The following is a 27284-nucleotide window of genomic DNA, read 5'->3' as shown; positions in this document are numbered from 1 at the left end:
GTACTCACTTTAATACAGATTCTACTTCTTTTGATCAAATGCAAATAAATTTCAGACATTTTATGTACATGTATACTGCTGTGTCTAACCATTAGTGCTGACCTTTGTCAACAGAGTAAGAAAAAATCAAAAAGATCATGATAGTTATAACATTTTTTCAGCTGAAATGCTATTATATTGTTTATTTACAGACAATCCCTAAAATCAAGCATACGGTTTCTTTAACAAAAGCTGTCCTAATATGTTGAGTAATTAACAGGTTATGTATGATACTGAAAAGTGAATCCTGCTTAATGAGTTTCCTTTTGTTTGTCTGAAATGATATTTAGCATATCAGCTTCAAAAAAAAAAAAAAAACCAAAACCAAACCCAACTGAAAAATCATACCTCTTTACTATAAGGTACAACATTTCAATATTGTACCAGCTACAAGCAGAAAACAAAAGATGCTACAAATATATTTTCTTACCGGGGGTGACCTCTAGTGTGAAACAATGGCATTTAGCATTCTTTTGGGTTTGAAATGACAGCTTTTTGCCAATTACACCAGATTTCTCAAGTTTTGTCTGTGTGTAGAGGAGCAAGGTAATTCGTCATTAAAAAAACAACCTCAGTGCCTACCCTGGAGTGATTCTGTCTTCTCAGTCCAGCATTTGCTTGAAATGTTTGTTAGCCCATATTTTCTTGAAAAAGTCCAATGACTTTTCTTGCCCAAATATTGTGATTCAAACACTGTCCTGTTACTTATGGCACCAGTGAAGCTATTAGTTATACTTGTCAGTAGCATTTTACGTATTCATTCCTTCTCTATCCTTCATCTGTATGAATACAACTATGCAAGATAGAACCCACGAAAAAGCTTTTTTTAATAATTCATAGAGCAAATGTGTTAATGAAAATTAAATGTACCACATGAAAATCTGAAAAATTGGGGTATATGCAAGAGAAAGTTGTACTGCAGCCTTAACTTCAATCCACTTGTAGTAGATGTGTATGTAACATCTTTAATGTTGTGAGTGTACTAGCTGCTAGAACAGTTAACTATATGGTAATACTGTAGGTTTTTCTATTCCAATTTATCTATAGATGAGTTCCATCTCTTGGAACTGGACACTTTCTGCATATTCATGTGTATAAGAAGTATGTATATATATGCATGTATAGGGTTTTGTTTGTTTTTTTAAGTCAAAGGCTATGTCAATTCACAGCAAAACTGACTTTGTTAGTAATTGTTTTATTCCTCAGACTGAGACGTGGAGTTTATGTGCACTGCAGTATGACATGATTTTTCTCTTACTTGTCCCATTAATTGTAAAACCATTGCTGAATATTAATGTTCCTCTTTGCAGAGACACATGTGGAATTATTGTAATTCCAAATGGTGCTATCAATTTCCATAGGAGACACAAATTACTGAAATTATCATCTGTTCATTAACAAGGTGGGTGTTAGTGTGAAGACCATCAAATAATAGCCACGTAAAAATAATTTTTTTTTTATTCTCTAATTATAAATTTAACCAATGTGGGCTTGTCAGGTGAGGAATATCACTGAATGAAAAAATAAAAATATTAATTTGGAGAAAAAGTATATCAGTTTTAAATGAAATATTTTAAGCTTCTGAAATTAATTTGGAAAATTGTTAGTTTTCCTTGATATCTTAACCTTTGCTTATTTTGCAGTCATGATCTTCTTGAGCTTTTTCTGGACAGATCTTGTAAGCTAGACTTGTAAAGTTAGGGTAAGTAGAAGCTAGAGAGTCTCTTGAGTACTACTGTGTGCAGGAAGTGTGTGGATATGTAACGCAATAATCTTTAATATTGAGATACATGACAAAACAAACTCTACTCTACAAGAGGTGGGCTGGTATTTGGTCAACTTAGTGAGATGGCCAGTACAGACAGACGTTTTAAGTTACTTTAGAATTTTGCAGTGGGGTGGATGGAACTGTTGCAAGTTGTGTATCCATTGTCTTAAAAGGAAAAAACAAGTGTTCCTCAGATTGCAGAAGTTTCCTTTTGAAGAATTTTCTGAGATGTATTGGTATGCCAAAACAATGCCAATGTTACAAAGCACTCTTAAAATACCTCAGTATCTCAAAGGTTTTCACAGCAGAATCAGGTAGTCTGAATTATTGTGCAGTTTTCCTGGAAGTCGATTTTGGTGTATCTATCGTAATTACTTCCTCCAGTCATTCCTTTCATACTGAGTCATCAAACCTTTTTCAGGTGTCAAAGATTTCCATATATTTTGTTCATTCATTGATGCATGTCATCTTCTGTTATTATTATTGTTGTTTCTTCTGCTGTTATGTATCTTGAAAAAAGTTTTCATCATGTCCTGTGTTCTACCATTTTTCCTTAGACAGATAAATGTACAGCCCCTCTCATAGAAATAGCCTTCATCCAATTGTTATATGTTAAAATTCTCTGGTACTTCCAGTTCAGCAGTTAAATCACTGTCTACAGCTAAGCAAAGGGCCAGAGGTCATCCTTATCTAGAGTGAAACAATATTAGAATATTAAGGAAACAAGATCTAAGTTTATCTAAATTATAGAATTGTAGAATACATTTGGAAGGGTCCTCGAGCATGATCTGGTCCAACCTTTCTGGCAAAAGCATGGTCTAGACAAGGTAGCCTAAAAGCCTGTCCAGCTGAATCTTAAAAGTGTCCAGTGTTGGGGAATCATATTATAGATATTGAAGTTAACCTGACTTTGGAGTGCTGTTCTTACAAGACTATAAGTCCTAAGATTCAGGTGGGTGGAAAATACTTGGAATCTGAGATCCACATATTTTATCAGTTGTTAGAAGTACATATTTGAACTTGATTAAAACCATGCAATCAGAAACCTTAACTCTCAGAGTTCCTTAGCTATTTTCTATCTATAATCAGGTAGACATACAGTAGAGCATATGCTATGCTTAAAATCAGTTGTTACCACTTGTAAAAATTTAATTTGTTACATCAAATTAAATTGCTATTTCTCTGCCTAACTATTTTAATAACAGTGACTCACCAAAGGATTTTGAAGTTTCCAAAACACTGCTTCCTCCTCTATGGGTTTGGATTGGTTCCAAAGTTGATCTTCATAGACTTCTATGGAGGACTATACTGAAAAGGTGAATTCAGTTTTCTCAGTTCACTTTTAACTTAGTTTCCAAGGATGATTTTTCCTTGTGTTTGAAGTATTTATTGGTGCACAGCTAGTATAAGTCAAGTTCAAGGTTTTAAATATTAGTGATGGAGAGTGGTCTAACAATGCTTTCATAGCACTGATCAGGAGGGTGCCAACATGTTAAACATTACAATGTTTTGAAAAGTGCTTTTCACTCTGAAAACAGAGGTAGGAAAAGTGTTATTTTTGAAAAATTGAACAAAACAATATCAGAATTGGAAACTATTTTCGAGTATACTTTGTAAATTAAAGTTTGTAGCATAAATGGTATTTGATATGCTTTTCCATTTTATTCTTATATTGATATTTGACTTTGGTTTAGAATTTTTTTCTGTATCTTATTTTTGTTTTGTTTGTGTCTTAAGACAACTTCTGGTGAGTGTAGTTTCTGATTTCCTGAAGTTCTTATTAAGGGAAATATACTACTTCTTGTTTAGGCTCTGAGAAATCTTTTGTGTTTTAAATATTTGATTGCTAGATTTGGTTGATATATACTGTCTATTTTACCTGGTCTTGCTACATCAAAGACTTTCCCTATTTAAAAAAAAAACAAAACTGTAATACCTTTTTTTTTTATATATATAGTTTTATAGTTTCTCTTATAGTGGAGCAGACAAAATTCAGTTCATCCCAATGGTGTGACTTCATGGACATAAGGTGAAAAATTAGTTTGACCAACTGCTTATTACTCGGTTCTCTAGAACTTTCAGTTTCTGTCCTGTAACCATTTGCATTTTATCCAGCCCGTTTTGGCTCAGGAGGAACCATTCTCTCTGATGAAAGGTACGATGGATCCATTGCACTGCGTTCAGTCAGCACTGAGAGCAAAAACACAGATAATTTGTAATTTGATTCCTTTACCACTTTAAGAGAAAATACATGTATAAGTAGTTTTGCTGAAGCCTTCCCATGTGATGAAGGTGCTCATCAGTCCTGTAATTCCCTTCATAATGTTATGAAAACCTGAAACTTCACTGGTATCTTGAAAGGGTTCAATCACAGTACTTTTTCATTACTGACAGTCTTTGAAGCCAAAGGTGTTCTAATGTACTTAAATATTTTCCAATTGTTTAAATGGGGTGGCTTTGGAGATACTTTTTGCACAGAATTTTATCTCCAAGTGTACTATAGAAAGCCTCTATCTGGCTTGTAACCTTGTTTTGTCAGATACCATTTAGGTAAAATCCTGTGTAATTCCTGGACAGAAATATTTTCCACTTACTGAAAGCACTCAAAACAGTTTTCCTTACCCTATATCTTTTTGTGGTATGCTTGTAATTTGTCTGAATACCATCTAATTTGCATAGTGTAAAAATTCTCATTCTGTCAACCCAGAAATATTTTGTTCCTGTATGAAGGCTTTTACTTTCTTCTCTATCTTTCTCTTTGGTCCTTACATTCTTCAAAATGAGGCAGGTCCAGAAGAATTATCAAATTTGTATGCAGATTCAGAGAAAAGCTCCACATCGCTTTTCATGCAAAGAGATGTGGGATACATCAGTTGAGAAATCAGAAACATAATGGGATTGATTTTGGCACGGGCAGTGTTGTGTCATAGGCATTTCAGGGTTTTTGAAGATGACATTCAGATTGACTCCATATCTCCACAAGTTTTGAAGTCATTTGAGCAGTTTAGCAAAAGTTACTTTGTATTAATGGTGGATGACTAAATAATTAGAACATTATCACAAGGCAGTTTATACAGCTTCTAAAAAGAGTTAACCTCTATGTCCCTACAATACTCCATTCTGCTCCTAATAACATGATTTATTAAATAAGACTATTTTTTTTTCTGTGAAGTGTATCTTAAAATATCCTATACTTAAAATAATTATATGGATTTTATAAATAAATATTAAGAAGACTCTTAATTTCACCTACAGTATATTTACAACATTAGTAAGAAACCCACTTTAAGCTTTCATTCTTGCAGTCTTACAGCAAAACCAATGTAATTGATTAGTTCAAGTTTAATGAAAGCTACATACTGGATAAAGACAGCACTTTGGCTTGTCAGGTCCTCTGTTGCATTTAAGTCCCTGTCTAGGGATGTTTTATTAATTAGAGAACCCACTTATGTTTGCAAAATAATGTGGGGATGGTCTTTATAGATCCTCTGCTAACTCTCAGTCATCCACTGAAATTGTTTGAAACAAAGAGTTGCCACTGTGCTGGTTAGGTGGGATATTAACATATTATGTATTTATAGTAAACATCTAATTTAAGGCATGACATTTTCCACTACATTCTGAAGTTTAACCTCTCTCATTTAAACTCTTAACAGCCAGACTCCTTGTTCTTACATGATTGTTTTTATTTGGAAAAGGATTTATGGTCTCATTTCAATATCTACTAGATTCATGTGCAACCATTGTTCAGAATGAAAATTTACACCTATTATTTCAAGGAATTGCAAGTTGGTGAAACATGCATGACTTCTAAAAACTGTACAACTGTGTACAGTGTACTGGCACTGCAAGTGGACTTAGCTTGAATAATGGATAGGATATTAGAAGCATTACTATATTAGTAAATCCACTGCATTCTACTACACTTGTCATTGTTCAACAGTCTGAATTGTGCTTTCCATTTTGACAGCCCCACCTTCTACAGCATATCACCTAGCTCTTTGATCTCTTTTGTCTTGCTTTTTCTTTTGCAATTTTGTATTGCTGTTTCCCCAGTCTCTGTGCAAGTGCCGACACCATTACCTTGACATCTGGAGATATAATTATAATGTTTTATGTTTCATGGATCATTTTGGTCATAACAAGTAAGTCAGCTTATATAACCTTGGTCTAACTCCTTTGTGTTTAACTGGTCTTAATCTGCAGGGTTTTATTGCATGTTATGACATCTTGTGCCACACAGTCTTCCCACAACCACTCAACCCTGTGCAGTCTTGATAATACTTATTGAAAGCTCAATGTACAAAGTTCAGTGTACAATTTTTAGCATACTACCTACGAATTAGTAGATCTGATTGTATGCAGAGCTCCTGTATAACCCTTTTTTCTTTTTATCTTTGTTTAAGTCTTTGCAACTTTGCTGACCAGGCAATGAATTATATGTTACTGTTTTTCTATTTAAAATAAAATTACCATATGAAGGCATGTCCTGGGTTGAGTGAGTGGTGGATTTTTTTGGTATCAGGGGAGGGGGCTATAGGGGCGGCACCCTGTGAGAAGCTTCTCGAAGCTCCCCCAGCTCCAAGTCAGTTCCGCTTCTGTTTGGGAAATTGAGCCAATCAGCTGTGCCTCTGCGATAACGTATTTAAGAAGGGACGTGGTGATGGGCAGTGGGACTTGTGAGGAGGAGTTGCTGCTGCTGCGTGAACACCAAGGTCAGTGGAGGAATAGAGGAAGAAAGGAGGGGGGAGGTGTGCCGGAGCAGAGATCCCCCTGTATCCTGTGGTGAGATGGCAGGGCGTCCCCCCCCTGCCACCCATGAAGATCTGCAGTGGAGCAGACATTGATTTATGGCCTGTGGCTTCTGCTTGCATGATCAAGGTTCTGTGCCCGAAGAAGGCTGGGGTCTCATGGGAAAAGGTAGCCCCACTGCTGTAATTCAGCGCTGGGAGGATTGCAGCATGCGGGGGTGTCCCACGCCGGAGCAGCTCAGGAAGGGCTGCAGCCTGTGGGAGGGAATCCAGTCGGAGGAAGTTAGTGACCCATGACGGAGCAGTGTGGGGAACACTGTGGCCCATGGGAGGAACTCATGTCAGAGAAATTTTGTGGAGGACTGTCTCCTGTGAGAGGGGGACCATGATGGAGCAGGAGGAACAAGTTCCGGACACTCCCCTCACCGAAGATAAGGGAAGTGGCAGTGCTGACTGCACCCCCACATTCCCTGCCCCTGCGCCACTGGGGGAGGAGGTAGAGATATCGGGAGCAGAGCTGAGCCCGGGAAGAAGGGAGGGGTGGGGGGAAGGTGTTCTCAGGATGTAGCAATGCTTCTCACTGTCCTACTCTGTTATGTGTTGTTAGTGTCTGTAATAAATGTATGTTCTTTTTCTCTTCCCCTAACAAGTCTGCCTTTTGCTCGTGATCATAAAGGGGAATTTTTCCCCATCACAGTCCTAACTCGAACCCCAAACCTGGCTCTCTGTCCCTTCTCATTGCCGGAGGGGAAGAGAGAGAGAGCTGCTGCATTGTGGTTGGCTGCCAACCAGGCCTAAACCACGACAAGGCAGATGACATTATTTAAAACACTGTACGTGTGGAATTCTCTGTGTGTATACGCAGCATGAGGCTAAGCTGTAACAGAAATGTCATTGCCCATGAGGAGAAAAGTAAAAGTCCTGCAGAAGAAGCTTTGGGCTAGTGTGATAAGGCAGTCTGCATGAAGAGAACAACCTTACTTTTCATGAGATATTTAAACAAAAACATAAAGTAAGTTGAAGGTGAGGAATTTCAGTCTGTCCATACTGGTCTTCACTAAAGTAAGTTATTAACTGTTTGCTTAGTAAAATCCAATTCTGTATTTCTTGAAGTGTTTTGCCTTTTAAAAAGAGAACAGATATGTTTCTGTATGTTTTTCTGGGCCTGTTTTTATGTGGCTCAGCTGAAATTACTGATGCAGCTCAGGACCAGGTTTTTATTTCTGACTGGTCCATGCCTTGTCCCACTGTGTCGATATAATGAAGCATTTTCCTGAAATTGCACATTGGAGAATAATCCTACTGAGTTCATAAAAATTAGGGTTAGAGTTCATGGCAGCAATCTTTTAAATCAACAGTGAACTTTTTAGCTCCTGTGCTAAAATTTTTGTGTAAAGAACAGAGTATGAAGAAAGCACATGTAAAGTCAAGGAATCGGTACATGAACTGAGGAATAAATTGGGATAATTTTTTCAACATGTTGTTTTATGGATCCTCGATAAGTGCCTCTTTCTTCAGAAGCACAGAAACTGTATTGAAGCTGTTGTTCTCCCATGTTCACACAGCCACATCCTCCCATGCACATGCTTTCTTATAACCAGTTCTATTCATATAGATTTCAGTATAGTGATATATACTTCAGATTGAACCACAGTGCTTCCAGTAATTAGAATTTCAGTACATTTAATATTCTTATTCTTACATATGTGCACATGGGGAGTATAATACATATTGAACATAAAAAATTAACAAAAAGTGAGAGTGGAGTTTTATAGGAGTCTGCTTATTTTTCTGTTAATAAAAGCCTTCTGATTTTGAAGATGAAGATATGTTATGATGCATTAATATTATTTTCTGCATAGCACAGGACATATACTCTCAAAATCAATGCAGTCTCTACAGAAGCAACATACTATTTTAATTCTACAAGTCCTTGTCAGTTTAATATCATCATAACAGTGGAAGCCAATGTCTTCCAGTTATGTGGACAAGAGCGCAAAATCTGCTTATTCCTTTCACATGTTTTGCATGTTGACTCTTTTATTCCTTACATAGGAATAAATTGCTTAGGCTGAATTATGCCTGAATCTTATCTCACATCTAAATATTCCTTTATATGTAAAATATAATGAACAGGTGGTAATTTGTCTTTGTTTAAGAACTAGCATTTTCATTCTCCCTGAGGCAAAAACCCAAAAGGAGCAAATAAGTATACATATTCAAACATGAATGATTTCATGCTCTTTTTTTTTTTTTTTTTTTTTTTTTACTTTGTCATGTAACCAGGCTGCACATGTCAATTCTAATCTTTGCATTCTGGCCTTAGATCTCACTTTGGTAAAAACAGCAACAGCCACTGAGTGGAAGTTTACATTAGAATACTGTTTTTAGTCATTTACAAGCTGTTAATGTGACAGTTATAACCTAAGAGGGATCTAATTATTGACATTTCTGTAAAACACTCATGTTTTTTTCACTGTGATAATCAACATATTTAGAAGCTGTTAGTGATACTTTGATAATAGATTGCTGTTCCTAAAATTATGTGTCATTGTAAAGAGCTGTTAACACATTTATAAGCTACTAATTATTAATTAATTTCTCTAATGTGCCAGTGTTGCTTGCTGTATTTCTCCCTTGCTGTGTGAACTAAATGTCATACCACATTGGTGTTTGAAAGCCTCATTTTCACTTCCATAGTGCAACAACTTCTAATAACTTTTCCTAGCCTGGCAATCCATAGAGGCTACAAGCATAAAAAACATATGTAATTTTCAAGTTGTAACTTCAGACTTGTGTTTTGGTCATTAAAGGTGAAGATACACTTAAGGAGAGAAGTTTCCAGAGCATCTGGGATGCAGTGGTCTGTTACTTAATGACATAGAAGAAGGGCTGCTTGGGAGCTGTCTGGATTATTAGATACAGCACAGGACAACATCTCCTTTGCTACCTGGATTGAAAGGCCATGATTTCACTTCAAGGTCTTATATAAGTCTGCCCACCTGTTTACTTTAGTACTTTCACTGTTTTTCTATCCTCTCTTTGTTCAACCCAGGAACAAGACTTGCAAGGTTTTCTCAACGTGCTTCTCTCCCTCTGCTCTCACAACTTCTTCCATATGGCCCCATTTGTCTTCATCCCACTTCCTGAAGCAGTCTGACAACCCTTCACACTCTTGTTTTCAAATGACTTGTGAAGACACACAACTTGAGAAAAGAGGATGATAAATGTTGGCCTACTCATCCAGCGAATAGATACATGTCTATATACATAAGACACTTATGAGTCATAAGGCTAACAAGATCTGTGCTTAACTTTACCCTTTCTTTTCAATGCTTTCATCAATTCACTTTTTTCCCTCCCACTCCCTTATGTATGTACTGTCTAATTAGACTGTAACACTTTTGAATCAGGGTCATCTTTTTATGTTTATAAATTGCTCTGCACATCACATTTATACACTTGTGAAGTGCTTCAGACTTTCTGATATTTGGTTATATTGCATATTTTAAAGGTAAATATGTTTAGTCGAGATCCTTTTTTATTATTAAAGGTTTCTTTTGTTTTCAGTGCTGTGATTAAGGTGATAAAAATTAATTATTAAAATAATTTCACTTTCTCACTTCAGAAGAAGAAAGTATATAACAATGGGATTTCTTCACATATATGTACATTCCAAGGACAAAAATTTATATTAAGTGAAAAGTCAGTATTTTCCATTCCTCTTAATTCACACCTAGGTGTAGTTGTGCATTTGAACATATAATACTTAACTTGTGAGACTGGAAAAAGTCATACTAATAGTTCTGAAACTTTCTAGATGGCTTGATCTGTTGCTGACTGAAATGTGTGGAAAGTCTCACAATAATTTCTGTGGATGTTCAGTCAAGTTCAGTGTGTTCCTCTGTCTTCATGCTTCAGCTTTTAGCTGTTTGGCAAAATTTCAGAGGTGCAAACATTTTCTCAAGTCTAATGTGGCTTTTATGGACTTGAATTTTAAGTATCCCTGCTTGGCTGGCATGGGGACATTAATCACATCTGCAAGAAAGTAGATGAATGGACAGACGTTACTCTCTCTCTTCTCCAGTTCCATTATATTTAGCATAATTTTTGATGCCTCTATGCTTCCTGTATGCCTTAATCTTCAATTACAGCCCATGAGTTTGTCTTAAAAGTCTGAGAACACACTGGTGAAGGCTTTAAATGGGTGTCAGATCAGCGGTTGGGGCTGAAAATCTGACTTTGAGCTGATGTTAGGCTAGCCAGAGTTATAGTGTGAGCTAGTAAAAGAAACCTCTTTAATTGTTTTTCTCAGTTTCAGTAGTAGTGAATCCAATGTTCAATAGGATTATATCCCGGGCCTGCCACTAAAATAAGTTGCAGAGTACCCATATACAGACTCAAGCCCAGGATGTGCTATTCAGTGTTCAGCAGAAGGAAACCATCAACGATAATAAATTTCTATAAGAGTAGAAGAGTGATTTAAATCCAGGATAAAAGTAGGAAGAGCTGCAGACAAATAATGTCTGAGTAATTAAAGTAGGAGTGGAAGGGTATAGAATCAGTATAGCAGAGGTATAAGACACTGTAAGTTCAGCTTTCTATATTTTTAAGTATTTCAAAACCTCTTGAGTGCCAGGTGTGATGGCAAATACAAAAAACCCCACCAAATCCTAGCAAAAAACGTAAATCAAAGCAGGTGCTTAGGGCCTTTGGCTCTTGAAAAGAAAGGTCAATCTGCTGCCTTTCCCAAATGCTAACAGAAATCCTTCTCAGAGAGCAGTAGTAGTACTGTTATCAGCTGAGTAAGGCCCTGTTGTCAGTGATTGACAAGGTTTTCACCTCCAGATTTCTTCCATAACCATGCTTAACAACTTGGAACTTGCAGGTGGATGGTTGCAACAAAAATTCAGCAGGACTCAGGGAAGCTGAAAATTCACCAGTAAATCTTAAGTGGCATATAGTAGCTATCACTGCATTTGACAGCAAAATTTATAGCAAAACATTTTGATCACAGTCTTTTTTATTTTTACTACAGCATACAACTCTTAGTGTATTTAACATGCAGAAATATTATTGTTCCAAAAGGGTATTATAAGAGTATGTTACACAAGTATATCGTTTTGTCATCAGATGTGGTACTTGGGGCATTGATGTTATTTCTTACTCAAAAATTTGGAGTAAAAAAGCTAAGTTGCTTTTCTCCTTCTTCTGTCTCCTCTTTTCCTGTCTTTTAACTTGATGGCTGTTGTTACCCCCCATTTAATATATTGATAAAGATTGGGGTGAGGGTGAGGCAAGAAAGGAACCAAATGACTTTCCTAATTTCACATAGTTGATAGAAGTGAATATACTGATTCAAGAGTCCTTCCTATTCTTTTAAGAACAAGGAGATAGAAACACACTTGTTTTTATAGTGAAGGTACAAATTAATTGCATCATGAACCTAAGATTTAAAAAGTAGACATACAAGATTTCGAGCACTAAGATAATTAATGATCCTTTACAACATGTACACTTGCATGAAGACTAGAGCTGTGTGCCCAGGAGTGTGATTACCCCTTTTCCTGCATGTGTCTACAGTCATTTAAAAATCTGTGCCTGATCATTAGTGTCTGTGGCTTGTTCAGTGGTCACAGAATCTTTCCTACAGGACATATATCTGATCAAACATTCATTGAATTCAGTAGACATTTTACCATTGATTAAAGTGAGAAGAGTGCTTTCCTAAATGAGCATAAAGGCTGAACTAATCTCTTCCCTCATAGGTCATTCTAGCAGGTCAAGCTAGGAGCACACTGGTGGGACTGTGTGTTGAAAGCTTGCACTATTTCATATTTCACTGTGGCAGTTCTGTGAATAAGTCAATGAGTTCAGTCCCTGGAACGTTCAGTCTAATAGACTTCAAGATAACTAAATTCACTTTATAAATTAATTTATAGCTGGAATTTGAATATATTCAGCTCATCACCAATTGTTTTGTTCAACAAACTGTAGAAGGAAAACTGCCCTTACCTGTGGAGACATTTTACATCAATGAAGGCCATGATGCTCTTGAAGGCTTTTGAATAACAGAAAAATCAGGGCTTTGAATAACAGAAAAATAAGGTCACAACAGACCTTGAAGGTTTGCGAATAACAGAAAAATAAGGTTTTGGAATAAAAGAAAAATAAGAATGTTATCAGTGAACAATAGAAGACTTCGGAAGATCGCCTGGAACAAAAAAGTTATTGTGACAAAGGAAAAAAAAGACATGCGTAGTTAAGCTAGCCAATCAAATGTTAGAATAGGTGTGTGAATAATGTATGTTAACCAATAAGCACTTATGTTGGGGGGATTGACAACTTTGTAGGGGGGATAAAAATGCAGCTTTCTGAATAATAAAGGGTCTTTGATCTTAACATCGGAGTCCGTGTCATCAATCTCCTCACTTACCACACCACAGAAGTGGACATATTATTTTTAAAAAAACAGCTGGGAATAATTTTTCTTCCCTCCTACTGGCTTCTTTAGGATCTCTAGACAGAATGTTTAGAAAACCATGGGTAAAAGGGGAAAAAAAAATTAGTGTTGGTGAATGCACTGAAATCCCCTCTAGGTCATGCTTGAGTAACTAGAGTCTGACCTTGGCAAGTAAAGGAACAAAAACATAGTAGTAAGGTTAAAGCTCAAGACCCAGTAGCACAACTGAGACACTTTTGATGCTTGATGTTTTTATGATCCTCCAGTGTCTAACCAACATGAATAACCTGTAGGATTCAAAGAGCAAAGCTCAGCATCTTTATGTCAGTTTGGTGATCTGTTCTCCCTAGCTCTGTCACTGAAGATTTCTAACAGACAGATCCTGCAGGGTTCTCAGCACTTAGCACATACATAGAGATTAATCTTCATTTTACTCTTGTACTTCTCTTGAGTCACACTGCCATCTGGAAACCTGAACCAAAGGCTCTGGAAGATCCTTTAGCAAACTGGATGTCTCAAGAAATGAGACTTCCTGAGCTATTCTAAAGAAAGCACTAAACAGCAGGGCACATCTCTAAATCTACATGGCCTGTCTTTTCAAGCCTTTGCAATCCTTTCTTTATCTAAGACTGGTATCTCTTAATATAGTTATGATAAGTAAAAAAAGAAAAACAGGTAAGAAAAATGCAGATAACTGTTAATAATTTAGGATAGTGAAGATGAGAGATGACTCCAGTAGTTTAATAGACAACATAATGACAGATGAGATTTGGTGCTGATAAAGGCAAAATGATGTACAACTGGAAGAATAATTTCTTATTCTAGTGAATTTTCTTTACATATAAAATAGTTGAGTGTCCTGGGTTTGAGTGAATGGTGGGTTTTTTTGGTAGCAGGGGAAAATAAAGATCGACTATTGTTGTGGACTTTGGGCTGCAATATTTCAGTAGTCAAAAGTAACAACAGGTACTAGATTTTTGGAATTCCTATATAATAGGAATTTGGAATTCTCATTTAATTGGATGATATAAAGGAAATCTGCATTATCACTGCCTCAGATTCTAGGTGATAGGAGAACCTTTTAGTCATGGGGTTGGAAGAAACAGAAGCTGATCAGATGAACATGAATACATGTGAACAGAAAATTATTTTCCTAGAGAAAGCTGAGATTCTTTATATTTGGTAGGGAAATGAAGTAGAACATTTTGATACCTTTGAGTTATTAAAATATCATGAGAATGTCACAACAGAAAAAATCACATCTTTTGTCACTGATTGCTTGAAAAGTTGTATGCTTTTTTTTCTGTGAAAGATAATGTAGACTTAGAGAGAGAAAAAGGGAAGAAAAATAGTCTCAAAACAGATACATCTAGGTTTGCAAGAGAGTAAACAGACTCTAAATACGAAAGGTCAAGATACTAATGAAATATAATCATCTGCATTAGCACTTAATGATGTTGCATATACTTCACTGACATACAACAGATTTGGGACCAAAAGAAGTACCCTTTCTTTTTTAACTTATTCTGTCTCTCATATCAAAAGTAGGCTTATATAAAAAACTTTTCTGATTAGAGATAAGGAAATTAAGAAACTATTGGTCAAAGTCTGGATGGGGCCTGAATCAAGAGATAGCTATCTGGTGCTTATCAAACCATTAGAAAAATGTATATTCTCATCCAATTTGTGATTCTGTACAGTGAGGAATGGCACATGGCTGTGGTTGCCAAAAACTGTAGTCAGATGCAGAAGTGAACATATTCTTCCAGCTAACAAAGGCTGTGTCTTCCTTTGGCTGTGTTACTTTATTGGCACAATAGGTTAGTGGACGTTTACAAAATCATGGAAGAGGATCTGTTGAGGGTAAGGAAATTTAAAATTGTTTCACAAATGTTCTCTCTTGCATATGATTCTGATCTAATACCTCCTTGTCCCCTTGAAGATATATTTTTTAACTATCTGTAAGTGTTGGGTTTTCAGATATATCATCATCCAAAGGTTTTCCTAACAGTAGTTCGATAGACATAGTTATTGGTATTTTTTCTTTCTGTTCTCCACCAGCCATATTGTGTTCATCGTATTTTCTTTTTACCTGGGCTGGGTACTGGCCACCTGACCTTCAGTTTTGAAGTGCCTGATCTTCCCATTTGATTGTCTTTTTATTTGGAGTCCAAGAGCTTTCCCCTGCAGATTTGGAAGCCAGAGGTGAAGTCTTTGTGAAGGTTTCTGAGCCAGTGAAATTAAGATATTTATTATATGTTTCACTCAGGAAAAGTATGACCAAGATGAAAGCTTCCCAGTCACTGTATTTCATTTCAGCAGGGACATCTGAGGAAGAATAAGTTACTTCACAGTGGTTTCAGGTGTCTATTTTCCAAAAGATGTGGGATTTAAACATTGATTAGTTAGAATAGATGAGTACAGTAGTTAGAATTCTTCACGTCTCACAAATATGTTTGGCATTTTGGGGAATTACTTATTACTTTAATTGTCCTATGTTTGCCAGGTGTTCTTGCCTACAAATCACCAAGCCTGTAACCTTAGTGTGGGAAGTCTAGTGTTAATGCAAAACAGTAGATAAGAATTGATAGATTTCTGGTATCTAATAACCATTGAAGGAAACTTGGTTATTCATCATGTCAGCAGCAGTTCTGCCAAATGTGTATTATTACACTGAGCATAGGTGATGTAGTTACCGACAAAATACAGCTAATTCTATTCCACTCTGTGGATTTCATCACTGCTTTTGTTGAAAGTGTTTATATGTACTACCAATACTTCTATTTCCATTATACTTTTGATGGTCAGTAATGGAAAGAGCAGAATACTGTTAGTTAAAAGAGTAAACAGATGTGCCTCACAATTTTAAGAACAGACAATTATTGTAAGGTGTTTACTTTTCAGTAACACAAAGGGCAGTTAATTCTTCAAAAGTTTTTAGGAAACTCTCAGGACTTATGCTTAAGCACACACAGATTACTGTAAATTGTTAGAGAATCCAAAAGATGTACTGTAACCTGTAATATCTTCATGTTCTGGGAACTTTACATTTATTTCAATGAGTAGAACTATTTTAAGCAATATAATGAAAATACTACCCTTAGAAATCTCTGCTCCCAGTGAAATGCATGTCAAATGTATTTATGAAGTACACGGAAATCCTATGTTCTCTTTTTTCTCATAAAGATGACAAAAAAGGAATGTAATTTTTTTTTTTTTTTTAATATATGTTAAATTTTCATGGCCCAACTGACTTTTTGTATTGTCTCCCAACAAGCCTTCAGAAATCCATTTTTGTCCCTGCACCTCAAAGACCAATTGGATGATAGACTGAGAGGCTTGTGAAAGCTGCAGATAAATTAATAGCAGAGAATGTGCCTGAGGACCATGCCTGGCTGCTCTTGAAATCCTTCTGAAGCCTGAATTATTTGTATTAAGATAGGCCAACACTCAGGCCTCTATGAGTCAATTCTTTGTAACAGTTGCCAATATTTTTATACCTGAGAGAGCACCTTCATTCTTTATTATTGCTCAGGAATCAATACTCCCATTGCCCTCACAAAATGCTATACAAGCATTATTGGCATTTCACTTGGCAGTGAAGGGTATCAACATCAATCTCACCAACTGCACACTTCACTAACCTTGTTCCACTTCTCCAGCACAAATTTGTATTCAGTCTGCACTGTGCTCTCCTGCTAGATTTGAATGGGAATCCTTCGCGAAGCCCTGACACCTTCTGAGACAAGGAAATGGAAAGACATCATTTAGACACAGACAAAACCAGTTTCTGTTGTGTGTGTTCATGTATGTGTGTGTGGTGGAGGGGTAGACAGAGGGTCTGAATGTGACTAAAATGTGAATTAAAAAAAAAAAAAAAAAAAAAAAACCAAAAAAACAAAAACCAACAAGAAAAAAAACAGCAACAGCATTGCTACTAATAGACTCCCTAAAACCAGTCAAATCTAGATCCAAATAGCAGCTTCTCTTCCAGAAATCTACCATGGGGTATAGGGTAGTTTTTCAAGGCTTATGAAATCCTTTTGAACTAACAGCTCCTAATTCACAAATAGTCCTACGTGTTGGAGATAAGTGATATATTGCCAAACAAATGAACAACACTGTATACTAGAGCAAAAGGCTCTTTGGAACAGCAGTCGCATTTTGCTCTAATTGTGTACAGCTGCACCAGTTTGATATGCTAGTTCAGTCACAAAGATTTGCATTCAACATGTAAATTCAGCTTTAAACATGCAATTTCTAGACGTAATCTAAAATGGGAATTGTTCAAAGCATCCCGTCTCCTGCAGAGCTTTGTGTCACTGTAGAGTAAAATAGAAGGCATAGTTTGTTCAAATAACACCAGAATCGTGGCTGTTAGAGCACTATTAATAAAATAATAATGTCTTCAGTGTATCTGCTTTAAAACAACAACACAATCTTATTCTGCTTTCTTCTCACTTTTTGGTGTTGAATCTGTATGTTTCAGTCTCTTTTATGATTATGGCTCAGCTTATCCTCAGGCAAGGATCTAATAAAAAAAATACTGAAGCAAATTATTTTTGTTCCAAAGAGCAGGAAGATTATTTGGACAGTATAGATTTGTGTCTGGGTGGGAGGGTGGGTGCGGGGTCATGACACACTGAGGTTTTATGTCCATGTTAATAGCATTCAGGAATATTCAGATTGAATTTAATTTTGTGAGAGGCACAGATATGTATTTCTTACTGGGAAAGAAGTGTTTGTCTTCTTGGGTGTTGCTTGCTATAGCTTCCTAATACCACCAAGTGCCAAGGACACAATACAAGGACACATATAGTTCCATCTGATTTCACCATTATCTTTAAAATGTATCAACTGAGTATGGATATTCCATATTTTGGTTGAATCTAAACTTACTTATTTTTGATTTGACTTTGCTTTATCCTACATTTGGGCATCTGTGGTGGCAAGCAATCCTTCTTAACTACATAAGACATTACACTGCTCCAATAGGCAAATTCTCATTGTTTATATGGAAGCAAAACTGGATAAAAACCGAGGTGCGTGCTGCACCACTTCTTAAACAGTTGCTCATAAAAAGTGAGTCAGGGATAAAAATTGTCTCTTACAGTAATAATTTAGTAGGATGCAGAAAGTGGGATTAGTAACTGTCAGAGACAGGAGAGTCTCTCTCTGATTATAATACTGTTCATTTAAACATCTAAGAAGTACTACAGCTGTTCAGGTAAACAATAATATGATGAGGAATGGAGAGGAACAGTAAATGTCTGTCAGTATAGCTCAAACACAAAAATAACAAGCAAGGGACAAAGAAAATATCAGTAGATTAAAATCTCTTGTGTCCATCTGGCAGACCACTTATTTTCCATGAGTTTGAGCTGCATTATTATAATTATTCTGAGTATTTAAAATCCATGCTTGATACAAAAATAATATTTTTCACATGTAAAGTAAATAAATGTTAGAGGCAGTAGCATGGTAACTGTTACTTTTAACTTTCTAGACTTATGAGTCTGTATTTACTGTAGCAGTGTCTTGCATGAATGCAGGATGTAGATTCTGTCATTCCTCTTGAACTGTTTACATCTTAATCCATAGAACTGATAAAGGAAATGTGATACCTGGCGCATATATATATATATATATATATATATATATATATATTTTAATTTACAGAAACTTGATCTAGCTTTCAATTTCTCCCTAATGTCTTTCTGTCTCTCCTTCTCTATGGCTCAGGCACCTATAATGTTCATTCAGATCAGCTGTGAGTATGGTCAGGCAAACTCTTCATACCCTCAAAGGAAGCCTCAGGTGACCTATATATTATGGTGTTAACTTCTAGGACTCAAGGTACTGTCGTACTTTCAAGATATTTCTACAGTGGCTGTAAGGCAGCAGTCGGCATAACCCCACAAATATCTCACAGCTATTTCCTGGCAACATGAACAGCCATGACATTGATCTTCCTGCTCCATCGCATGAGACTTTTGATACCAGTATTAGTCTTGTGCATAGGCAGAGTCCTGCTTTACATAGTAAAAGAAGCTTCCCTCTCTGAACTATTTTGTGACAAAGTGAGTTACTTTAGTTCTGCAAGATTCCAAACTGCAATTTGCAAAGAATAAAGTGACATACACACTTGCCAGTAATAGCAGTGTGAAAAGAACACCACTACTGCAAATCTGAATCAAAGCAGAAGCCTTAAGATGGATGCTTATGTAGACATTTAGGTTCATAAACATATGGTCAAACTTGGAAACGCACCAAGATATTCCTATATAACCCATTTGAAGTTGTTGTGGGTACAGAGCAATGATGAAAACTGGGACATTTATTTAGGCATGAGATTTTAAAATTCATGGCTTGAGACTCTAAGGAAGAAATTTGTAAAACATGTCATTTTCATGCAAACAGAAAGGTTGACAAGAACATTACTTTTTGTTATCTTTCATGGGCCCACTGCTGAATGTATTGTTTGTTTTCTGATACATTATGCTGGTACATAACTACTACATTATTTTGGTAATACTGGTATTTCTTTGAAAAGAGAAGAAAAAGTTCTTGCCAAAGTGCTTATATTGAGTAAGCTTCAGCAATTGGTTACAGCTGCAGTCTATTCTTTTCTCAAACTGTAGTTCAAATTCTGACTGATTTCAGAAATTTTCATAGTTAGTAATCAGAATAAATGGTCTTACAAAACGCTGATGTAAGCTTTCTTATGTGATAGTATTCCTTATGACTAAACATAGTGACATCAAAACTGAGAACTCCCCTGTTTCTTGAGGAGGAGACCTTTCATCCTTAGTTTGACAGCCAAGTTGCATTAGTATGAGGCATTATGACACTCACTTTTCTCTCGCTGCCGTCTTCATCTATAGGCAGAGGGTACTGCTGGTTTTAGGTGCTATTTCACTATGATGATTAACACAGTAGTTATAGATACTGCTGCAGACTGTGCACAACACTGCTTGAGAGAATAGACACTGACTGACAGACAAACACATGGTGAAATACCTGCTGCTGTAAGATCTCTCCCACTGTTGAATAGGTATGGTTTGTCACAGGGACAAGTCCATCAAATTTCACTGTAGTGAAATTTCCACCCCTGTACAAGATAGGAATGAGTGTGGTTCTGTTTAAATGTGGACCCTGCTATCCACACCTTTGTGGCAACTCAAAGCCATGATGGATCACAGATCATCTTTGTAACTGTTAGTGAGACATTTGAAGGCATTTTCTGGTTCTTTTATTTTCTTTTTCTTGTGATGGGAATGTGTGATTGGGTGCAGATGAACTATCCAAATGGTGGTCTGACTGCTGTGAGACCTGTTTGTCACAAAATGACTTATTTTCTTTGGTCAGTAGGACTTCATTTTCTAGTACAGTTTTCCAGACATGGGTAGAAATTGTACTTGTCATTTGTTCTTTTTTTCTGTAGGCTTGTTTCCCAGCTGCTTTGTTGCAAGCACTTTGCAATTGCTTCATCCTCTTGATTCTGGTGGCCTCCTGGAACCTGATCAACACTTGGTATCCCTGCTCTAAGTACTTCTCAGGTCTGCTGCTTCTCACCTGCATCACTGCATGGGCCTTGTATGACCCTGGTCTCCCAGGAACAGTGGCAAACAGTTGCTTTGAACACAGATGTTGCAGTACAACAAGCTGAGGAGGGAAAGTGTATTGGTAAAATTAATTTCTGTTTTTCTGTACCAGGCAGCGTGATTACAGAGTTAAGATTACAACCCACAGCATGTCGTAGCCATCAATGCAAGGTATAGAAGGTTTCAATATGTAGTAATTTGGAAAGTTAAAGGTACATATCCATACATACATACACAAATGAGAGTGTACAAATCTAAAATGGTAAGCTATAAAGCTTTATGTTTAGATTGCTCTAAGAAAAAAGAAGGTGTGAGGTAGTAATTTTTATTTTAATTTGTTTTTCTTTCACTAAACTTTGCTTTCCTCAGTTGTATATGTTTCTCCTAGTTTAGCCTACTGTCTCTGATCCTCAAAGACATCTCTGTGTGCCTGGTCATGCCCTTTCCTGATCATGGAACTGCAATTATTGCTTTATTCGTGTGGCCCTTTCTGTAATTCTTGTTCCAACTCCAAGTGTCCCTTTTCCCCCAGTGCCCCCAGTGCTCCGTTAAACTCCAAGCATCCTGGTTTTCACCTTGGTTTCCTTATCACCCTTGGCTTTGTCCCTGATCACTAATTGTCCGTAAGTTCTGTATCTGGTGTTGGTGTTCCTCCTTTGCAGCAGGTGATTTTGAGAGTGCCTGTTCCCGTGCTGTCCCCTGAGCTGCCCATCAGTACCTGGAGTACAAGTCTCCACCCCTGTTACTCCCCTCAGCAGCTGCTGCTGCAACGGGATCTAAAGTTAGAAAAAAACCAGTGAGTTATACAGGGTTAATTGGAAGTACAAAGACAAAAGCATTATGGAGACATAAATTTCACTGGGGTAACCATGCCTTTCTGCTGTGTGAAAGCTCTAATCACTCTCTTGAATATTTCACAAACTTTATATAAAAACTTATTTATAGTTTCATGGTGTATAACATTTAAGTGGAAACTTGAAGCAAAGGGAGTTTTAGTGGGCAGGTTTTTTTCTGTTAGCTTAGTTACCTTGTGATCTTTTTGAAGGACTTACCCAGCTCATCCACTGCTAAAATAACACTTTTTTTCTTATTCACAGCCTCCCCAAAATCCTTCTTACACTCCAATGCAACAGAACTGGTCTGGTAAATTCTTTAACTTGTAACCCATATAAACAAAATTCAGCTGAAAAAAAGACATGAAGACATGAGGGAGAGTTTGCTTCACAAAAAGAACAAAAAATGCACCAGCAATAGTTACTTTTTTTTCATGTGAATTTACAAAAATCCAGTGGAAAGTTGTGTGACCTCCAACTGTAATAGGATGTCACTTCACAGGTACAAGGCCTTCAAAAGGGGAGGAATCTTAGAAGCAGATGTTTGTGTTGAATTAATGCAACCTCTTTCACAAGGCAAACATAAACCATATGAACCATATCCCAATTAGCCAGCTATCATTCCCTGCACAAATAAGTGTGGGTTTTTTTCTGCAAAATGGGACAAAACCATAAAAAAGTATGAATCCCACACACTTCTATGTAAATGGCAGTCATGTAGATATTGCAGTGGTGTGGGAAGTAAAGCCACACAACTGCAAAGATAAAGCAACTCCCTTCAGGTTATAGCACCATGTTTTCTTATTTACACTTTCTAGTCCCACAGTTGTAAAAAAAATAATAAATACAGTCTTTTATTGGTGACAGCAAATTAAATTTGTTGTCTGTCATAAAAAGAATGTGTTTTATTAGAGGATTTAAAAAAGAAAGCTAGTCCATAAAGCTCATAAAATATAGTTAGAAGATATTTACCAAAATACTAAAAAAAGTCACATAAAAGCAAAGTAAGAATAATAAAAATAAGAAGTGATTAAAAATTGTTTTTTGAAAAAGTGTCTAGGTTGTGAATAAATTAGGTATTATTTTAGTGTGGTTAGTCCTTAATGACGTATCTCTGCTTTGGTTTCATAAAGGAAGGAGAAAAACCTTCTTCTCTGTAATCAAGCTTTCTGTCTCTCTTGTTTTCTTAGGAAATGATTGGTTTACGCCTTAAAGAAAGATGAAGTGCAAAGTGGGAAAAGAGGACCTAACAACCTTTTGAACTACGTTTTTGTTGACAGAGCATGTTTAAGGAAACAAATGTCTTCAGAATGGATTCATTCTGTTTGCAGGTGATATTTTGCTATTTTGAGTTGTATGTGGCTGTTCAAGATGATCATGATGGCATGATATGTGAGGAAAGGGAGAGAAACAGAGATGAATTTTAATGTTGTTTGCAGCTAGTTCAGTGCTCATCTTGAAATGATTTTGGGCTGAAGTCATTCAACAAGCATGATGAGGATGATAATCAGACTCTGTTTTTAGATTCCTTTCAGCTTTATTGTAGAATAATTTAATTAAAATACATTTTTATTGTTGTTTTACTGTCTCTGCCTTCTCTTGTTACTGCTTTAATTTCCTGAAAGGGAAATGTATGACATACTGTGGGCATCAATGGTAGCTTTCAATCGTCACTTCGTGTTCCCTGAAATAATTTTCATTTCATGGAAAGAACTTATTATGGGGAAATAGAAGTGATTATCTGATGTAGAGCTGGGGGGCGGGGGGGTAAGAATCTTTTCTATTACGGCATTCTGGTTTTGTGCTGATGGCTGAGGAGAGTGAAATGGAAAAATCATTAATGTTTTTTTATTGAATGGTTTCTTTAGGAAGGATGGCTCGCTCTGGATGAAGTCTGGGAGACTGCAACTTGGGAGATCTTACTCAACCCCCAACCTGTCATACATATGATTTGACAAGGCAGTTGTACCAAGATATCTCTATGAAATTCTCCCTAATATTTTGTGTATAGTTTGTTTAAACTCAAAGTTCTTCAAAGCACTGCCCAAATCTACCAACCTCATCACCCTACTGTAATTTACTGGGCTGTCACTTTTGTACAAGGATTAATCAGTTTCTAGATTTATGGGAGCTGTGGCAAATGCCTGTGATGTTCATGCACACACCAAACACACAGTAAATAAACATGGCATATGTTGTATCTTCATGTCTTAGACCTAGCAATGCTGGTGGCTCTGCCTCATGATGTTTTCAAGTGTAGCATCCACATTTCATTAAGGCCCAGCTTCTCTTAGAGGCTCTATGCATTTCAATCATAAAATAAGTATCTTTTTTTCCCACTGAATCTGTCATGCGTGTACTGCTCTGCCAATTGCCCTGAGAGTGGTGCTGCCACTCACTTTCATTTTTTGATGAATTAGGATGCCTGTAGATACAAAGGAGTCACAAGGAAAACTGAGATTAACATAGATTGAAGTTTGTTAATCACAGTAGCCAAAAACTAGTAATACTTGTTTGATTTTGTTTTTTTGTGTTTTTAGTTGTTGTTTTCTTTCCGAAACTGGTGGGGAGCTTCCTGCTCAATGCTCATTTAGCACTGTGTCACCGGATTCCTTGCAGTGGGTGCAGTTTCACACACAGCTCACAATCAGTGTGTCAGCTCTGACTGATGGGGACTAAAGGAACTAGAAGTGTGCCTAACTCACATCAGATAAATCTGGGTATATTAACAAAAGATGAAATGAATATACTCCTGGCTAGTCTTCTATTTCAATAGAAATTAACTATACTTATTAATACAGATTCAGTCAAAAGCTTTTTGGTTAGACTTGCTTGGACAATAAAACAAGCTTATGTGCAGCAGTTTTGGTATTTCTTGTAACTGTTGATTTTTAATGGTGTAGAAAATTAATAAAAGTAGGCATACAAATGATAAATTCCTGACTGATTAACACACAGCCATTCAAGACATTTTTCTGATTCATATCTGCCATCCTTAAATGTAGAGTGTCTTAAACACATAAGACTGTCAAAAGATCTAATCACACTCTTCCTGCCAGCTAATGATAGACAACTAGTTTTGGCGGGGCTATGTGGTTGGCTTTGTTTTGTTTTGTTTTGTTTTGACACAAGTACTTAGTTTTTAAAAATACTTGGGTACATTATGTTGTAATGTAAGCAGATGTTGGGTTTTTCTCCACTGACACTGTTTAGTTTGATTCAAAGTACCAGGGGATGAATACTTCAAGAAGGCATCATGTCTCAGGACTTTCCACATAAAGGGGTTTGATTCTTGTTTTGATTTTAACTGAGATGTGAACATAGGCAAAATCATGGATAAACAGATTTCCTCATATTCAGGAAACCTGGTTGACTTGGTAGTGTGATGGTTGTGGTCTTAAGGTTTTGGGGATTTTTTAATGATAAAAAAATAAATTCAATCTATAATTAGATAAAATATATAGGTCCAGTTAGAGATGTTAAACGTCTGCAGATCCATCCTGTGACATTTACTGAAGGATCTATACTTGATATTTTTGGAAAGTGAGATAATTAATGCTTAGGGATCTGTAGTACTAATGTTGAAAACAAAAAATATTAATACTTAGTGTGCATTTTGCTGTGTTCTTTTTATGAAATTAGAAGTGCAAAACAGAAAGGGCTTTTCACCATGACCTGTAGTGATATCTGACACAGGATCAGTTCTAGAGTCATACTGATAGCAACATTTACATAATGTGTGTTTGTATTTGATTGAAGGCAAGGTTACGAGATTGCTTCCAGTCTGCTGTTGTTGCAGTCCCACTCTCCCACTCTCCCACTCTGAAGAACAGCAGGCACAATACCAGAGAAGTGGTGTTGATGACATGGGTGAATGACAGGCAATGAGAGTGCAATAATCACTGACCTTTTTGACATATTTAACTATTACATGTATACAATTGTACACCTGTACAATTATAATGTATAAGTGACATATCCAGCTATTACAAGTATTACTAAATGTGTATGTGGACTCCTAGTGAATGGTTCTGGTAGTGTAATGATTTAGTCACTTTCAAAGATGTGTCATGGAGCAGGGTGAGTCCTCTTGGCATAGTAGATGAAATATTGTACTACTGGCAACATTGTCATCACAGCAATATTGCTGTGTCTAGAGATACTACCTTGATAAAACTGGTCCTTTTAAGAACTCAGTTATCTGTTAAAAATGGTATGCAAATTGCAATGAGACTATAGATAAATGTGGTATCATCTAAACATCCTTTTTTTTAGGTAAAGAACAGCAACTTAAAATCCTTTATGTATGAAAAGACTTGAGAAAACAAAGTTACTTGAGTATCCTAAAAAATGACTTCTGTGCCCTGGACAATCACTGGTAACTTTTAAAATCAAATTCCAAATTGGCTTTGATTTGTAAGGAACAGAGGAGAAGAAAGCATGCACGTTGTTTATAAACATATCCCAAGCAAGGACATTTCTAGTGCATGAGGAAACACAGGCAAAAATCTGCAGCTGAGTGTGTTAACAAAGAAGAAATGTGGTGCCACCTGATTTAGTAGTTTCTCTTTCTGCATAAAAAAAATAGATCTGTGAGCAGAAGCTGCAAAAAAAGTGCAATGAAAAATGGCATGAAAGGTTAGGGCTGCTCCAGTTTTTTGTTAACCATACTAGTTTGTGAAATAACTGAGTCACATTTGCAATCATTGATATTATTTTAGTGGAATATTTACCTTGATTTTCTTCTGCTATATTTATGACTTGTAAGAATTTTATCATTCTGATTTGCAATTTGAACATTTATTCATGCCATATGTTTGGTCATCTATGTCACATGATTTCAGCTCCTTTATTAAGGTCTACCAAAACTCTGAAAACAAGAACACAGTAAATAAAATTCTGTTAGTAGAGATAATCAGATGAGAAACTACTTGTGATTGATTCAGCTCATGGAAAATTCTGAAGTACTACAAGCATTTTCTCCAATATGTGAGGATTATTTGAAGACTCACAAGTAACAAATACTCTCATCAGATGAAGTAGTTCTTTTAATTCTGAACCCCTTTAGTTGTCACAAAAAACAAGTAAGTGCCTTTTGCCCACTAGTTCTTGTAGTGGCTGTTATCAATTTTTACTAGGCAGGTATTTTCCCCGCTTAGCTTCTTAACACAGACACTGCTGGTTTACATGAGCGGTTCAGATGTCAATCTAGTTCATTGAGAACCTCAACTGGAGCTGAACAGTTGTTGTTGGGTTTTTCTCCATTGACACTGACATTCAAAATCCCTGTGCTAGTTTGCAGTTCCTTGCCCAGGATATCACAGATTTGGGGTTTGAAGGTAGGGGGGGCAAAGTGTAATTAGAAGGATTACCTCAGTTGGCTTTTACCACTTCTGCATGTGGTTTGTGTAGGTTTAAGGTTAGATATTGAAAATCCGAGACATTGACTAAAATTGTGATTGATTTTGGCTTTCTAGGAAACTCTGCCTGGAATGGTTTGCTGCTTCTGGACAGGCTGGAGTCTTTTGCTTGCATTTTCTCCATTCTAAATTTTGTTTATGTGAGATGTAGTGGGAAGGGAAGGGCAAGTTTATTTGTCCCTGAGGAGTTCTCTCTCACTTCAATTCAGGTGCTGCTTTTGTTGCCTATTTTTTTCCTTTGTTTTGTTTGTCAATTTTTCCACTGCTTGTTTATAACATTATATTGTTTCTCCTGCTGTGCCCATTTGTTTATTGAATGTAGTCCCAGAGAGCTGATAGTTTAACCACAACTCTCTTTTTTTCCCTCTTTCCACATGGTGGCACAATGGAGCAACCATTTTATGGA

This window comes from Tyto alba, unplaced genomic scaffold (assembly GCF_018691265.1).
Source record: "Tyto alba isolate M040663 unplaced genomic scaffold, T.alba_DEE_v4.0 Super-Scaffold_13, whole genome shotgun sequence".
Classification (NCBI taxonomy): Eukaryota; Metazoa; Chordata; class Aves; order Strigiformes; family Tytonidae; genus Tyto; species Tyto alba.
The sequence above is the reverse complement of the archived record's forward strand: the minus strand, read 5'-3'. Positions refer to the sequence as shown.